Source organism: Lactuca sativa, chromosome 3 (genome assembly GCF_002870075.4).
Source record: "Lactuca sativa cultivar Salinas chromosome 3, Lsat_Salinas_v11, whole genome shotgun sequence".
NCBI classification, from domain to species: domain Eukaryota; kingdom Viridiplantae; phylum Streptophyta; class Magnoliopsida; order Asterales; family Asteraceae; genus Lactuca; species Lactuca sativa.
In genome coordinates, this window is record NC_056625.2 from 153360894 (window position 1) to 153379451 (window position 18558).

Below are 18558 nucleotides of genomic sequence, written 5' to 3' on the forward strand. Positions count from 1 at the left end.
ATGATAAAGTAAGAGAAAGAAACCTAGGGTTCATACATGGAGAAGAAGAGAATGTTATTCAAACCTGGTGCCTCTTCCATTTTTGTTTCCTAATTTCCGATGCTTCCAATCTGACCATGAACCTCCGACTTCTAATCCTAAATCTGACCTTCAACCTTCGATTTCTGATCTTCAACCTCTAACTTGAGCCCTATAGTTTCGAAAGAAGTTTATCAGAGACAAATCTTGAACGAGTTAGTACCAGACGAAAGAAGAATCAGAATCTAAGGAAGAAGAAGAAGAAGAAGTTGGGTCGTCGGAGCCAGAGAAGAAAGAAGGGAAACTGAGTTAGGATGATGTGTTAAACTTGGGAAATGGTGGTCAGACGGTGGAAGAGTACGTTGATAAAGTCGGATTAGCTTTCTATGATGGTGGTCCGGCGAACCACCAACCATCTATACCTAGAGGTTTCAGTCCAGAGGTTCTCGATGATATGTACCAACAAGCAAGGCAAAACTCCGGGAACATAGATGTCAGAAATTCTAGTAGTGCCGCCGGATAGATGTTACTAGAGGAGCAGATGATGTGGCAGCAATATCAAAAAAGATGGATTGCAAGATCATAGGTAAACACACACACACACACCTTTTTAAGCGCCTAAAACACAGCTGTTGATATCTGGCAATGAAAGCTCGGTGCGTTTTTGTATGGAAACCCCAAATTGCATTCCAACTATAACTAGGGTTTCTAGATATCTTGCACTATCGGGGACAAAAAACCTTAAAATCACGGGCGTTTTGAGTGTGAGGAGTCGTTGATCCCCAATAGCCGACTCCATGAGTTCAGCTCCCTGATTGCAGAATATGTATGAGTCAATGAGTAAAGAAAATACATAACACTAGTCCCTATAATGGCTTACAACACTGAGATAAAGATTGGAAACATCAAAACAATCGTCGTCGCGATGCATTTGATCAAGAAGGAAAAGCAATTCTGCTATGAAGATGAAGGCCCTAAGGCTTTTTCTTGCTAATTGGAAGAGGCGGCGGGTTTAATTTTTGGGATCCAATAGGCGGGTGAAATCCCACTTAAAACGCGTGTTTCATTAAAAAATTATAAAGCGACACATTTAGATGACACCCATTTTATGAAAGGCGCCCTCCGCATTTCCATTTTTTCTTTTCTGACACTAATTATAGGGCACTTACAAATGCGTGTCCTTTATCCTTCATATTTTGCAAGACATTATTGTTTAGGCCACGCACAAATGCGTGTCTTCTATCAGCGCGTGTCATTGTTTGCGCGTCATTAAAGGGTATTTTTTTAGTAGTGAAATGGTTTCCAAGGTATTAATCTTACAACTAGCATGCATTAATCATAAAAAAATATAATATACTAGTTAGCATGACATACCTTTTGATGGAGCTTGAATTCTTGGTGTATTTGGCCTTAAAGAGCTATGCCCCAATAGTGTGGAAGCCTCAAATGGAATCACAACACACCATGGACAAAGGATGAACTTGAGAGAGAATTCCATGCACACAAAAGACACCATGAACTCTAAAAAGATACAAGTGTTGATTTTTGGCAATGAAGTATCTATTTATATGTGAGATTTCTAGGGTCATGGATATAACCCAAATCCATACCCATGGGTTTTTATGATCCATGGTTCATGTGGCCCAACTCTTTATGTATTTATACATAAAATTGGTCCAACATGAATCATAAGCCCAACACATATAAATATAACTAATTGTCATAATTAGCCCCCATAGATTTAATTAGTCTCTTTTGACCACTAAATTAATTCCAAATTAATTCTTGATCAATACTAATTAAAATATATGATTTCGTATTAATATATTATAACTTATATTACATTAATAAACCATAAATAGCCTTCTTTCAAAAGTCCATCCTAACAAATTGTCCTGATGATATGCAACCCAAATGGACCATGCTACTCTCAGGTCGAATACATACCAATAATAGTTATGGGCTTAGACACCTAATCCAACAGTTTTGGCTTCAGACCGTTCTCATGACGTGAGACATAAGGTGTCACGACGTAAGCATGAGTCATTGTCCCCGCTCAGTCGTCTAAGTAAGGAGCGAGTTCTAGAATCAGAACGGACATGTCTCACGATGTGACCAAGGACCGGTCATGACGTGAGACGTTGGTTTTGGATTTTTGGTCCTTAATGGGCCAATAGTTTTCTGATTGTGATCCTTATTGTGCTTGGGCCCATTTAGATCTTTCGATGTTATCTAGGTTTTGGGCCTTCTTGGAATTAGGACCATGATGGATTTTGGGCCTAGTTAGGAAGGTGAGCCATATTGGGCTTTTGGTGCTATAGAATTGGGCCTGGATTTTGGGTAATATGTGAAAAGGGTAAAATGGACTTTTACCCTGAGGGTTAGACATCGGACTAAGGTTCCAGTCATGGGTTATGGACCAATTATTAATTAGATATTATTTGTTGGTGTTAGCATGGGGATTTCTTTCAGGATCAGTAGTCCGAGATTTTATCTGTGAGATTCAGCAGCTTGAGCGAAGTTTCCTCACTGTGTTTGGTAGGTCGAATGCACCAATGTAGGCCCATGGTTTATATTGATTAGGATACTAGTTGTATGTGTGACTATGCATGTATAATATCTAATATGTATACCGGGCGGGGCCTAGTGCCAGGAGGGGCCTGATGACTATCTTGTATGCTATTTATCTTTGTGATACTTGCGTGTATTTATATGTTTGTATGTATATCGGGAGGGGACCGATTCCAGGCTGGGCCTGGCGAATGTGATGTGGCGGGGCCCATTTCAGGTACTTTCTGATCCAAAGGGAAGAGCTCGTGTGATCGTATCACACACACCATATTGTTCCGCATTTCTATTTGAATTTGATGTATCTGGATATTTTGTGTACACTTTGATTCTATCATGGTTTTATAAAACACGTTTGGGTTGATGGTTTTATTATAATTAAAGTGAAATTTTTGGTCTTCATTTTTGGGACGTTTCAAGTTGGTATCAGAGCCTTTGTTTGAGGGATTTAGGCACACTCTCGGGTGTGTCTGAACTCAAACTGAGGATTTGGTAGGTTTCATAAATGGAATGTTTTATAAAAAGAATTCTATAAAAAAATAAAAGGGTGTGGTGCATGCAATCGACTAAGCTCAAGTAACTTTTCCGAAAATACCATACATGTTTTATGATATGCTTGATCTGTGAATCTGTGGATCGCATGCTAGAGTAGGGCTAATGATCTGGGAGAGATACCTTTGTATGCCTGCTATATGATCTTGTATACTTGCATGCTAGTACTGATCAGTCGGTGATAACATAGCATGTTTAGGTTATTCTTGATTCCGATTACTCAATGATCGAATGATGCTTGCTTTGTGCTTTTTAGGAGTTCTCATTAATCTCAGCTAACTAATAAGTTACATATTATTGAAACTAAATAATTTTAGAAGGGTAGGTTTGAAATCTATTGTGAAGCTCTTGTTTAATTCCAACCGTTGTAGTGTGAGACCTTTCATTCAAAGAATTATCTAGTGTCGATGATATGTAATTGTATTCATGATCTAGTTAGAGGGGTTAGAGGCAGTTCCTTCTATAGCTGATGGCAGAGATTGGTGTGGTGATTGCCCTATGAAATGCCTAGGAAGAGATTTCGTATTGGGAGCCTTGTCTTGTTGAGGGTTGTATGTATGGATAAGGGAGTGAATTGGAGGATTCAGAGCAATCCTTGAGGAAAGTACAGATAGATGTAGAAGGTAGTATGGGTCCGTACTACTGGAAGCAGAGGATCCGTACTCGAGTCAAGGAAAGATGTGATGATACTAGGAATCTTGTAGAGTATGAGACTTCTTGAGGTATATATATATATATATATATATATATATGTGTGTGTGTGTGTGTGTGTGTTCTGATGGTTTATGTGGTCTATTTTTAGTATGGTGGCCACACAAGGAGGATCTGGCAGTGGTTCCGGTTCGGGCTCTGGAGCCAGACAATTGGATGAGCAGATGCGGGAGTGCATTTCGTATGAGATCACCTATAACATACTTAGAAAGAATCTTGTGATCATTGGTATAGTGAAGTAGGGCATTCTGGAAATTTTGTATGAGCACTTTCGGTCTGAGATGGTGGCATTTATAGGAGCTCACACGTTAACTCTCAAGGAGTTCCGAGCATGTGGGGGTCCAGAGTACTTCGGGGAGAAGGACCTGATTGCGAGCAGACGTTGGTTAGTCGATGTCGCTAATGCCTTATGCACTAGCATTTGTCCCGATGGGGAAAAGGTCAGAATTGCTTCCTGTCTTTTGAAGGACACGGGTCGAGATTGGTGGGAGGAGGTTGGGCGCACCGTAGGAGACGCGACAGTTGATTTGATGACATGGGATGATTTTGTGATGATATTTTGAGCGGAGTTTGCACTAGTGATTGAGGTACAACAGTTGGCGAGGGAGTTTTAGGACCCTCACCATACTATTGAGATGGTGGCTAAGATTACCGTCATGTTCCCCGATGTCACACCCCGAAAACCGAAGGCGGAAACATTTCCGGGGTTGACTCCACATTGAGTAACAAATCCAATGTACATAGTAAGTAAAGTGAAACAAACATTACATTACATATAGAAAAGTTTTACATTATTTCAAAAGTAAAGTTATACAGTTGTGATACATAGTAATAATATAGACAAAATGAACGGGTCTTGTACGCACTCCATCCTGAATCAAGTGGATCTTCGGTACCTGTTCTATCAATGACCTGAGAACACAAGCGGTTTGAAAATCAGCATAACGTTGGTGAGTTCATAAGCGGTTTTTGTTTTGTGAAAATGTTCATGTTTCCTTTATGTTTCTGAAAATGTAACACACGCCAAGAAAATCCCACATTTTCTTAAAAAGGTTGGTTGGTTGTTTCACATTATGTAAAGTAAAGTTGTATACTGAAATCATGTTTACCCATGTGAAAATGTACATTTAGGTTATCTGTTTTGTTATTCTATTTTGGTTATGTACCAATGGATCCCCAGGAAAGTCCCATACTTTCCTGATTGTATATTACCAATTGTAAAAGATGTAATGTTATCCAGTTTGTTACACTTTTCGAGTTATGTAAATGTTTTCCCCAGGAAAGCCCCATGCTTTCCTGAATGTTGGTTACCAGTTGTAAAAGATGTAAAAGATGTATTCTGGTTAGACCTGGTTATGTACAAGGTTTCCCAGGAAAGTCCCACACTTTCCTGAATGTTGGTTATCAATGTAAAAGATGTGTTCCGAAACCTGGTTATCTTGTGAAATGTATAAAGTTATTCATTATTACTATAAGTAAATCTCTGTTATCCTAATTGCGAGTTCCATAACCATACTATAGACTGAACCTGTGGCAATAAGTAGTCCACAACTTTATGACTTTCATCACCCTTGAACCATTTCGGTTCGGTTGTAGCTAGCAGCCAAGTGTGGGGTAGTCAGCCCCGTATAGATCTATACACTCAAGTCACGCTCTCTAAATCCTAGAGATTCTGGTTACGGGTGTAGTCCTCCACTCGCGTATCTCTGTGGAGTGTTTGCCGAGGACGTGTCTCCAATCATACAGGAATAACAAATTTACTAGTAATAATATGATAGTCCTCCACTCGCGTATCTCTGTGGAGTGTTACCGAGGACAAACAGTGTACAAGTTTCATGTTCATATGTTCTAATGTCATGCTTTTAACTGATAAAATGTGGAAAACCATTTGTGAAATATATAAAACATAACAGTTTATAAAACCCATTTCACAAATAAATGTTTACGTGATCTGCATGTTCGAATGGTTATCAGTTGTATCAATCAGTATTAAGAGCATATTAAATGTATAATACACACACGAAAATAAGTTTTTGAGTACAAGAAACCCTTGTAATATACTTGTGTTCCCCCCTTGAAAACAGTGAAAAACAGTGAAAAAGGTTAGGGGTATGAACTCACCAGACTCGGAAATGCGACGGATTCGGACACTAGACGTTGGTTCGGGGCTTGATTACTCACGATGTCCCTATGTAAAATGAAATAATGCCCATATATATTTAATTAGATTTATTTTCACTAATTATATGGAACATTACACTCTAACAAGGTTAAACACCTCAAAACGAGCGTTTGGAGTGACCCGGGTGACATCTTCAAACGTGTAATGACTCTAGGGACTTGGGATTTGAGTTTACTCCCCAAGAGTAAAAATATTAGGGAGTTTATGGCCATATATCACACACACATGAGTTCACGGCCGTGAACTCATGTTTGGGTAGTTTAGGGTGCTAAATTGGCTTAAATGGACAAGGGAATGTTGGAATGAACTTCTAAAATGCCTTGGATTAACTTGATTGAATTTATACACCAATCATGGGAGTTCACGGATGTAAACATGGAGTTTACGGCCGTAAACTCCCCCAAGCCTAAACCAAAATTAAATTGAAGTGCTTAGGACAATCACATGTGATTCTAGTAATTTTTCTAAGCCTTGGGGTGGTTTAAGGGCGTCATTTGACACACTTTTATGAGTTTACGGCCTTAGAGTATGTGCTATGGCCATAAACTCCTAAATGTAGTGTTTTTTTATGTTTAAGGCCCCCAGACTAATTTTAGATGGTTCTATGATTTATTCCAAGGCTATTGGTTAAGTTTCAAGGCATTCTAACATGTATAAAGGTGTTTACTCCCCATGTTTGACGAGTTTATGGCCCAAGCACATGCCTTGGCCGTAAACTCTATTTTGTCCCTCAAAATTCATGTTCTAAATGTTTTAAGTCCCGATTTGTAAGTCTTAAGGTCGTATCTAAGTCCTAACAATGATTTGGAAGGGTTAATTGGCTCAAAAACCCCCATTTTTAAGTGTTTACGGCCAAAGCTTGATCCTTGGCCATAAACACATGTTCCAGGTCCTAAAAATCAAATTAAACATCAATTTGAAGGCTAAAGAGGCTAGATAACAAGTTAGGGATGTTACCTCTTTGATTTGGAGCCTTAAATCTTTGTTTTTGGACCTTTGATTATGGATTAGGAGAGAGGTTGGAGAGTGATTAAGGAAAGATGGCCAAAAGTTTCAAATGAAAGCTTTGAGTCCTTTATATAGTGCTCGGGAATTGGACATGACAGAATTCTACCCGATACCGGCGTTAGGCGGGGCTTTTGGTCGCACCCGACCAAGTTGCCATAACCCGATCTGGTCGATTCTAGAATTATTCCGATGACTATTATGGAGTGTTAGAATGATTTCAAATGGCATTAAGACACCCATTAAGTCATTTTTGATTAATACAAGTTAATGAATTAATTAAACGGCGAAATCGGAAACGGATTTGGAAACGACGTTTGGTTGATCGAATTGGATTACAATTTGAGTTACAAGAAGTGATATGAAATTTCAGGTTGTTACATTATCCCCCCGTTAGAGGGAATTTCATCCCGAAATTCAAGACATGATACAAGACAAAATACAGATCATGGATCTGGAAAGAGTTGCGGAGACTTCTGTTTCATCGAGTCTTCCCGCTCCCAAGTGAACTCCGGTCCCCGCTTGGCATTCCAGCGAACCTTCACTAACGGGATGCGACTTTGTTTCGTACGTTTGACTTCTCGATCCATGATTTCGATCGGTTCCTCCACGAAGTTGAGGTTTTCATCGATCTCGATCTCGTCTAAAGGAATCACTAGGGTTTCATCGGATAGGCACTTCTTGAGATTTGAAACATGGAAGACGGGATGGATTTTACTGAGCTCGTGAGGTAGACGAAGTTTATAGGCTACTGGACCAATCCTGGCGAGGATTTCGAAAGGTCCAATGTACCTCGGATTAAGTTTCCCACGCTTACCAAAGCGTATTGTGCCTTTCCAGGGCGAGACCTTCAACAAAACACGGTCTCCAACCTGGAATTCCAGTGCTTTCCGACGGTTATCAGCGTAACTCTTCTGGCGATCACGTGAAGCTTTCAGTCGTTCTCGGATTTGGATGATCTTCTCGATGGTTTCACGGATGATTTCAGGACCAGTGAGACCACTGTCGGGGACTCGACTCTTGGCTAACTATGTATCCCCCACTTCGGCCCAACACAGAGGGGATCTGCACTTGCGACCGTAAAGGGCTTCAAACGGGCCAGCCCTAATGCTGGTGTGGTAACTGTTGTTGTATGAGAATTCGATTAAAGGTAGATGTGTGTCCCACGAATTTCCAAAGTCAATGACACATGCTCTAAGCATGTACTCCAGGGTTTGGATTGTTCTCTCACTTTGTCCATCGGTCTGAGGATGATACACCGTGCTCATGTCTAGTTTGGTTCCAAGAGCTTTTTGAAGAGACTGCCAAAATCGGGAGGTAAACCTACTATCTCGATTAGATATAATGGACGCAGGTACACCGTGCAATCGGACTACCTCATGGATGTATATCCACGCGAGTCTTTCCATCTTGTATGATTCTTTGATCGGAACGAAATGAGCAGACTTTGTTAAACGATCGACAATTACCCAAATGGTGTCGTACCCACTCAGACACTTGGGTAGTTTGGTTATGAAGTCCATGGTAATCATCTCCCATTTCCATTCGGGTATCTTGGGCTGCTGGTGCAGACCCGAGGGTTTCTGGTTCTCAACTTTTACTTTGGCACAAGTCAGACACTTACCCACGAACGTAGCTATCTCAGCCTTCATGTTTGGCCACCAGTATTGTTTCTTGAGATCTAAATACATCTTGTCAGAGCCCGGGTGAACAGAGTATCTGGTTCTGTGCGCTTCCTCCATAACTATCTCTCTGAATCCTCCGAACTTGGGAATCCAGATCCGACCCATGAAACAATGGACCCCGTCACCTCTGATCTCAAGTTTCTTTTCCATTCCTCTCAAGGCTTCAGTCGACACATTCTCGAGTTTGAGGGCTTCCAACTGGGCTTCTCGGATTTGCATGGGTAGGTTGGAATGGATGGTCATCGTCTGGTTCCTCACTTTACGGCCTGCACTCTCCTTTCGGCTAAGGGCATCTGCCACCACATTGGCCTTGCCGGGATGGTAACGGATTTCACACTCATAATCACTAAGTAGTTCTACCCATCGCCTTTGTCTCATGTTTAAGTCTTTCTGGTCAAAGATGTGTTGTAGGCTCTTGTGATCGGTAAAGATCGTGCACTTGGTTCCGTAGAGGTAATGTCTCCAAATCTTCAATGCAAAGACTACGGCTCCTAGCTCCAAGTCGTGTGTGGTATAGTTAACCTCGTGTACTTTCAACTGTCTAGAAGCATAGGCAATTACTTTTCCCTTTGCATAAGCACACACCCTAAGCCTTGATTAGACGCATCGCTGTAGACAACGAAGTCCTCTGTCCCTTTGGGTAGGGACAGAATAGGCGCGCTGCACAAGGCTTTCTTCAGCGTCTGGAATGCGGTTTCTTGTTTATCACTCCAACAAAAGGGTACACCTTTCTGTGTTAGAGTGGTTAAGGGTTTGGCGATTCTGGAAAAGTTCTGAATGAATCTTCGATAATAGCCAGCAAGACCCAAGAATTGCCGGATTTCTGTGGGTGTCTTCGGTGCTGACCAATTCTCTATCGCCTTTATCTTGGAAGGATCTACATGAATACCCTCCTCGCTTACTACATGACCGAGGAAAGTTACCTTCCGAATCCAGAACTCGCATTTGGAAAATTTCGTGTACAACTTCTCGGATCGTAGGGTTTCCAACACTAATCTCAAGTGTTGTTTGTGGTCTTCTTCGCTTCGGGAATAGACGAGTATGTCATCAATGAACACAATGACAAACTTGTCCACATAAGGACGACACACCCGGTTCATCAGGTCCATGAACACCGCCAGTGCGTTGGTTAGACCAAAGGGCATCACTACGAACTCGTAGTGTCCATATCGAGTCCTGAAAGCTGTTTTGAAAACATCACTCTCATGAACTCGTAGCTGATGGTATCCTGATCGAAGGTTTATCTTGGAGAAGTAACTGGCTCCCTGGAGTTGATCGAAAAGGTCATCTATTCGCGGCAGAGGATATCGGTTTTTGACAGTCAACTTGTTCAGCTCGCGATAATCAATACACATCCGAAAGGACCCATCTTTCTTCTTGACAAACAGAAACAGAGCTCCCCAGGGTGAGGAACTCGGTCTAATGAATCCTTTACTGAGCAACTCGTTGAGTTGACTGGATAACTCTTGCATTTCTGCTGGAGCTAAGCGATACGGAGACTTCGCTACAGGAGTAGCTCCAGGAATTAGGTCAATACGGAACTCGACCTGACGTTCGGGAAGAATTCCTGGAAGCTCTTCGGGAAATACATCAGGAAAGTTACATACTTAGGGGATGCTCGCGAGGTCTTTAACTTCCTGCTTCTCGTTGATTACATGGGCCAAGAATGCAATACACTCCTTTCGCAGGAGCTTATGATCTTTGATGCAGGAAATGATACGAAGGTTGGAACTGAGTTTATCGACATAGATTACAAGAGATTGACCTGAAGGAAGGTTGAGACGGATGGCTTTTTCGAAACAAAGGATATCTGCATGATTGGGACTCAACCAATCCATGCCAATGATGACATCAAAGCTCTTTATGGATACCGGCATGAGATCAATAGGAAACGAATGGTCGTTCAAGGTAAGGATGCAACCTACAAACACTTCGCTCGCGCTTTCTTTCTCACCGTTCGCCATCTCGACGGTAAACGTTTTGGTTAAAGGTTGGGAATTATGTTTTAGGTTATGTTTGAATGCATGACTAATAAAGCTCCTCTCAGCACCCGAGTCGAAAAGAATATTAGCATATGAGTTGTCGAGAAGGAACGTACCCGAGACAATAGTGGGATCGGCGACCGCTTCCTCCCGTCCCATGGCGAGGACTCTTCCGGTGTTATCAGCAGTAGACTTTTTAGGGTAGTTCCTTTTAAAATGCCCGACCTCACCACAGTTGTAGCAGGCTTGACCAACGCCTGCTCCCGAAGATTGATTGGCCGATTGGGCCGGAGTTTTGCAGAATCGGACTGTGTGCCCCTTCTTACCACAATTGGTACAGGAAAGTTCTCGACAGGGGCCAGGGTTGTGGTGATACTTGCACTTGTCACAGAGAGGAAGATTACCAGCATACCGGCTGGTAGGAGTTGGAGCTGTGGATCCCACAACAGAAGCAACAGCAACTAGGGTAGTAGCAGCATGGACTGCTACTGTTTGCTGTCTTTTGGAGGATCCTTGGGGAGATTGACCCTTCTTCTTCTTCTTCCAGAACTTTCTCTTCTCACCACTGCTTTTAGTCGATTTACGAGCGGTGGTGGTTTCCTCGACATCATCATTGTGGTCAATTATGGCTTGGGCTAAAGTCTTAGCACTATCATATGTATCCGGGCGAGCAGCTAAGACATGACCCTTTGTTGGATTGGTTAACCCCCAAATAAACCTCTCGATCTTTTTACTTTCAGGAGTGACTAGCCCAGGGCAGAGAAGTGCGATATCATCGAATCGGGAAGTGTATGCAGCAATATCGGAACCTTTCATCTTCAGGTTCCAGAGCTCATGCTCTAGCTTCTGCATTTCACCACGGGGACAGTATTCGACAAGGAGGAGTTCTTTCATGGCGTCCCAGCCCATGGCATTAGCTACGGGTAGGGTCAAGGATTTGACTCGGCCATTCCACTAAGTCAAGGCTTTATCACTGAAGGTACAGGCTGTAAATTTGACCTTTTCGGACTTAGCATAGGCACAAATTTCGAAAATGGATTCGATTTTCTCGAACCATCGGGACAAGGAAATGACACCACCAGTGCCATAGAAGGATGAAGGCTTTGCATTCATGAAGTCCTTGTAGGAACCCTCCTTTCGGTGTTCCTGATTACTTTCTTGATTCTGATTGCTACCGCCTGAACCACCGGAACCACCGGTGTTCAATTGGGACATGACAGCTACCACCGCGGCGGTAACAGATGTTTGGAATAACATGGGATCAATTTCAGGAGGAGGTGGTGGCAGAGGGTTGTTGGTCTTTGAGCTGGGTCTCTTTCTGGGAGGCATCTTGATCTAATAAGATCAAGAAAGAGAGGATGATAAGTCCTCTGAATTGGATCGAGAGATATGACAGATATTTATTCCAAATAAGCGATAAAGCAGGAAAGAGTTATCAAAGCAGGTAAATTATCGCTAATGGATTGATCAAGGATCTATACATGAACGAGGATTCTTACGAAGAATTGGCTTGAGAAATACTCCCATAGTATTTCATGATTCGTTACTACACTGGCGTGATGTTTGTGGTATTAGGGTAAGTTTTTAGGCATTCCGCATACCACAGTCACTCCCAAGCACATGTTGGCCATGTCTCGAATGAATATAGTTGGCCAGGCTATATTGATCCTAGACACGACTACATAACTGCCCAACTTTAACCTCAGTACACCACACCCATTTATTTATGTTTTGTTATACTTGTAGTTACGGATCTCGACGGCTCGGTATACTTATATACTTTTTGAAAATACTTATAGTTTGAAGATACTTTTATTTCAGAGCACTTAGGCCCTTTAGTGTTTATAGTTTTATACCATGTAAGGTTTGGTATACTTTATTCACTATAAACAAGGGCTCTGATACCAATCTGTCACACCCCGAAAACAGAAGGCGGAAACATTTCCGGGGTTGACTCCACGTTGAGTATCAAATCCAATGTACATAGTAAGTAAAGTGAAACAAACATTACATTACATATAGAAAAGCTTTACATTATTTCAAAAGTAAAGTTATACAGTTGTGATACATAGTAATAATATAGACAAAACGAACGGGTCTTGTACGCACTCCATCCTGAATCAAGTGGATCTTCGGTACCTGTTCTATCAATGACCTGAGAACACAAGCGGTTTGAAAATCAGCATAACGTTGGTGAGTTCATAAGCGGTTTTTGTTTTGTGAAAATGTTCATGTTTCCTTTATGTTTCTGAAAATGTAACACACGCCAAGAAAATCCCACATTTTCTTAAAAAGGTTGGTTGGTTGTTTCACATTATGTAAAGTAAAGTTGTATACTGAAATCATGTTTACCCATGTGAAAATGTACATTTAGGTTATCTGTTTTGTTATTCTATTTTGGTTATGTACCAATGGATCCCCAGGAAAGTCCCATACTTTCCTGATTGTATATTACCAATTGTAAAAGATGTAATGTTATCCAGTTTGTTACACTTTTCGAGTTATGTAAATGTTTTCCCCAGGAAATCCCCATGCTTTCCTGAATGTTGGTTACCAGTTGTAAAAGATGTAAAAGATGTATTCTGGTTAGACCTGGTTATGTACAAGGTTTCCCAGGAAAGTCCCATACTTTCCTGAATGTTGGTTATCAATGTAAAAGATGTGTTCCGAAACCTGGTTATCTTGTGAAATGTATAAAGTTATTCATTATTACTATAAGTAAATCTCTGTTATCCTAATTGCGAGTTCCATAACCATACTATAGACTGAACCTGTGGCAATAAGTAGTCCACAACTTTATGACTTTCATCACCCTTGAACCATTTCGGTTCGGCTGTAGCTAGCATCCAAGTGTGGGGTAGTCAGCCCCGTATAGATCTATACACTCAAGTCACGCTCTCTAAATCCTAGAGATTCTGGTTATGGGTGTAGTCCTCCACTCGCGTATCTCTGTGGAGTGTTTGCCGAGGACGTGTCTCCAATCATACAGGAATAACAAATTTACTAGTAATAATATGATAGTCCTCCACTCGTGTATCTCTGTGGAGTGTTACCGAGGACAAACAGTGTACAAGTTTCATGTTCATATGTTCTAATGTCATGCTTTTAACTGATAAAATGTGGAAAACCATTTGTGAAATATATAAAACATAACAGTTTATAAAACCCATTTCACAAATAAATGTTTACGTGATCTTCATGTTCGAATGGTTATCAGTTGTATCAATCAGTATTAAAAGCATATTAAATGTATAATACACACACGAAAATAAGTTTTTGAGTACAAGAAACCCTTGCACTATGCTTGTGTTCCCCCCTGAAAACAGTGAAAAATAGTGAAAAAGGGTAGGGGTATGAACTCACCAGACTCGGAAATGCGACGGATTCGGACACTAGATGTTGGTTCGGGATTGATTACTCGCGATGTCCCTATGTAAAATGAAATAATTCCCATATATATTTAATTAGATTTATTTTCACTAATTATATGGAACATTACACTCTAACGAGGTTAAACACCTCAAAACGAGCGTTTGGAGTGACCCGGGTGACATCTTCGGACGTGTAATGACTCTAGGGACTTGGGATTTGAGTTTACTCCTCAAGAGTAAACATATTAGGGAGTTTACGGCCATATATCACACACACACATGAGTTCACGGCCGTGAACTCATGTTTGGGTAGTTTAGGGTGCTAAATTGGCTTAAATGGACTAGGGAATGTTGGAATGAACTTCTAAAATGCCTTGGATTAACTTGATTGAATTTATACACCAATCATGGGAGTTCACGGATGTAAACATGGAGTTTACGGCTATAAACTCCCCCAAGCCTAAACCAAAATTAAATTGAAGTGCTTAGGACAATCACATGTGATTCTAGTAATTTTTCTAAGCCTTAGGGTGGTTTAAGGGCGTCATTTGACACACTTTTATGAGTTTACGGCCTTAGAGTATGTGCTATGGCCATAAACTCCTAAATGTAGTGTTTTGTTATGTTTAAGGCCCCCAGACTAATTTTAGATGGTTCTATGATTTATTCCAAGGCTATTGGTTAATTTTAGATGGTTCTATGATTTATTTCATGTTCTAAATGTTGTAAGTCCCGATTTGTAAGTCTCAAGGTCGTATCTAAGTCCTAACAATGATTTGGAAGGGTTAATTGGCTCAAAAACCCCCATTTTTAAGTGTTTACGGCCCAAGATTGATCCTTGGCCGTAAACACATGTTCCATGTCCTAAAACTCAAATTAAACATCAATTTGAAGGCTAAAGAGGCTAGATAACAAGTTAGGGATGTTACCTCTTTGATTTGGAGCCTTAAATCTTTGTTTTTGGACCTTTGATTATGGATTAGGAGAGAGGTTGGAGAGTGATTAAGGAAAGATGGCCAAAAGCTTCAAATGAAAGCTTTGAGTCCTTTATATAGTGCTCGGGAATTGGACACGACGGAATTCTACCCGATACCGGCGTTAGGCGGGGCTTTTGGTCGCACCCGACCAAGTTGCCGTAACCCGATATGGTCGATTCTAGAATTATTCCGATGACTATTATGGAGTGTTAGAATGATTTCAAATGGCATTAAGACACCCATTAAGTCATTTTAGATTAATACAAGTTAATGACTTAATTAAACAACGAAATCGGAAACGGATTTGGAAACGACGTTTGGTTGATCGAATTGGATTACAATTTGAGTTACAAGAAGTGATATGAAATTTCGGGTTGTTACACTCGAGAGGGCATTGCTGGTTCCATAGTATGTGCCAGATGAAGAGATGAAGAAGGCAAGATACCATGAGATATTGAGGACTGATTTTTGAATGATTATGAGCTAACCAGTTGCAGGAAAATAGAGGATATTATTGTGAGCGCCAGTGAGAGAGAGAGAGAGAGATTAATTTAGAGATGTTGGGGAAGAGGCGTATTAGGCTTAGGGTTTAGGGGGTTTGGGAAAGAGGCCCAAGATATTTGATTCAAGATCGAGAGGCCAACAAGGACGGAGCGGATGTGGTAAGTGCGGCAAGATGCATGATAGGGTGTGCATGGTGAGTGGTTCTGGTTGCTTGAAGTGCAGCCGGACGGGTCACATTAGCAGGGATTGCACTATGACGACCACCACCACCCAGACATCTACCCTGATTTTCTTTAATTGCAATTAGATAGGCCATAAGAAGGCTAATTTCCTGAGCTTAGTAGTGTGAGGACCATTTCCAACACTCGCTCCAGCGACTCTATGGATCACTGATGGCCACCAGGGTAAGGAGGATGCGCCTGTGGTAAGGATCAATGCTTTTCAGCTAACAGTTGAGGAGACTCACATAGCACCTGATGTGGTGATGGGTATGTATCTTCTCCTTATCTCTTTAGTTATGTTGATTTCTCTGCTTATATTTGTGTGTTTTGTTTTAGGATTGTTCCTTGTGAATGGTATCTCTACCTTGGTATTGTTTGATTTAGGGTTACCCGATCTTTTGTATCTCTTGTGCTCAACAAGAGCTTTATTGGAGCTCCGGGGAAGCTGGATTTTCTATTAGAGGTTGAGATTGTGGATGATCGATATGTCTGATTATTAAAGGTTCATCGAGATTGTGTTCTAGAGATGTTCAGCGAGCAGCATCCAATTGATTTGGTTCCCATTCCTTTGCATGGGAACAAGGTTATTGTAGGGATGGACTAGTTGATCCCCAATAGGGAAGTGATCAATTACAAGCACAGATGTAGAATTTAGACCCCAAGTGAGGAAGAGTTAGTGGTTCAGGGAGAAAGAGCTCAGCATGGGCCGGTTCTATGTTCGGCAGCTAGGGCCAAATGTTATTTTCATTAGGGTTGTTCCAAATATGTCGACTAGGTTATGGATACTCGAGATAAGGATAAAGTGACTGTCGATGATGTGCTAATTGTACGGGAGTACCCAAATGTGTTTCTGTAGGATTTTCCTAGAGTGCCTTTGGAGAGGTTAGTGGAGTTTCAGACCGACTTGGTTCCTGGTGCAGCTCGGATAGCCAAAGCATCGTATCGGTTAGCTCATCTAGAGATGTCGGAGTTGTCTACACATCTGCAGAAGCTGTTAGACAATGGGTTTACTCGAACGAGCATTTCTCCATCGGGAGCACTGATCCTGTTTGTAAGGAAAAAGGATGGGTCGTATTGGATATGTATTGAATACCGTGAGCTGAATATGCTAACGGTAAAGAGTTGTTATCCACTCCTAAGGATTGAGGATTTGTTTGACCAGCTTCAGGGTGCATCTTGGTTTTCCAAGATTGATCTTCGTTTGGTTATCACCAGATCAGGGTCAGAGAGGACCATATGTATAAGATGGACTTTCAGACTCGTTATGGTCATTACGAGTTCGTGGTGATGCCCTTTGGGCTCGCCAACGCTCCAATCGTGTTCATGGCCCTCATGAACCACGTATGCAGGCCGATGTTGGATCGGTCTTTGATTTTATTCATTGATAACATCCTCATCTATTCCAAGACCCAGGAGCAGGATGAGGAGCACTTGAGGGTGGTATTGGAGAATCTAAGGAGGGAGAGACTTTATGCAAAGTTCTCTAAATGTGAGCTTTGGTTACACGAGGTGCAGTTTGTAGGGTACCTCTGTCACACCCCGAAAACCGAAGGCGGAAACATTTCCGGGGTTGACTCCACATTGAGTATCAAATCCAATGTACATAGTAAGTAAAGTAAATCAACCATTACATTACATATATGAAATTTTTACATTTGTTTCAAAAGCAAAAGTTATACATGTGATACATAGTATATATAAACAACGCGAAACGAGTCTTCTACGCATTTTTTCTTCACCAAAAGAGATCGTCGGGTACCTGTCTAATGTGAACCTGAGAATACGAGCGGTTTGAAAATCAGCATAAAGCTGGTGAGTTCATAAGCGGTTTTTTTTCTGAAAATGTACGAGTTCCCTTAGTTTTTTTGAAAATGTGGTTATTCAAGAAAATCCCATATTTTCTTATGTAAAGTTAGTTTCCAAATCCAAAAAGTAAAGTAAAAGATGTACAAAGAAAACATGATTGTTCTTGTGAATTGTAGTTCAGTTATTTAACTTGTTATACTTTTCTAGTTACATACTACTGTTACTCAGGAAAATCCTATATTTTCCTACATGTGTGAGTGTGAACTATTACTGGTTCTGTGTGAGCTAACTGATACTGATTCCGATTATGTTCATTATTATCCATAGGAAAACCCCATGTTTTCCTGAATGAGTGAGGGTGTGCTATTACCAATTTTGGTTATGTTCAGTGTTCTCCCCAGGAAAACACCATGTTTTCCTGAATGAGTGAGGGTGTGCTATTACCAATTCTGGTTATGTTCAATGTTCTCCCCAGGAAAACCCCATGTTTTCCTGAATGAGCGAGGGTGTGCTATTACCAATTCTGGTTATGTTCAGTGTTCTCCCCAGGAAAACCCCATATTTTCCTGAATGTGTGTATGTGTGTGCCTGTCATCCTTGAACGTACATTAGCTTTACTACGTACATAAAGCTAGTAAATGAGTCTAAAGCGTTAATAATCTAGATTTTGAGTCCTTAACCATACTCAGACTAGATATGACTTGAGTCGTGGTCAATATCCTTTTTATGACTTTCGTCACCCTTGAACCTTTCGGTTTGGCTGTAGCTAGCAGCCAGGTGTGGGATTGTCAGTCCCGTATAGATCTATACACTCAAGTCACGCTCTCTTACGTACGGAGATTCTGGTTATAGGGGCAGTCCTCCACTATCTCGTGCCGAGGAAGTGTTACAAAGGACGTGTCTCCAATCTTTAAGATTACTCTTTACTTCTCGCCTAGAGAAGTAGTATCTATGACTAACTAAGTTCTAACGTGCC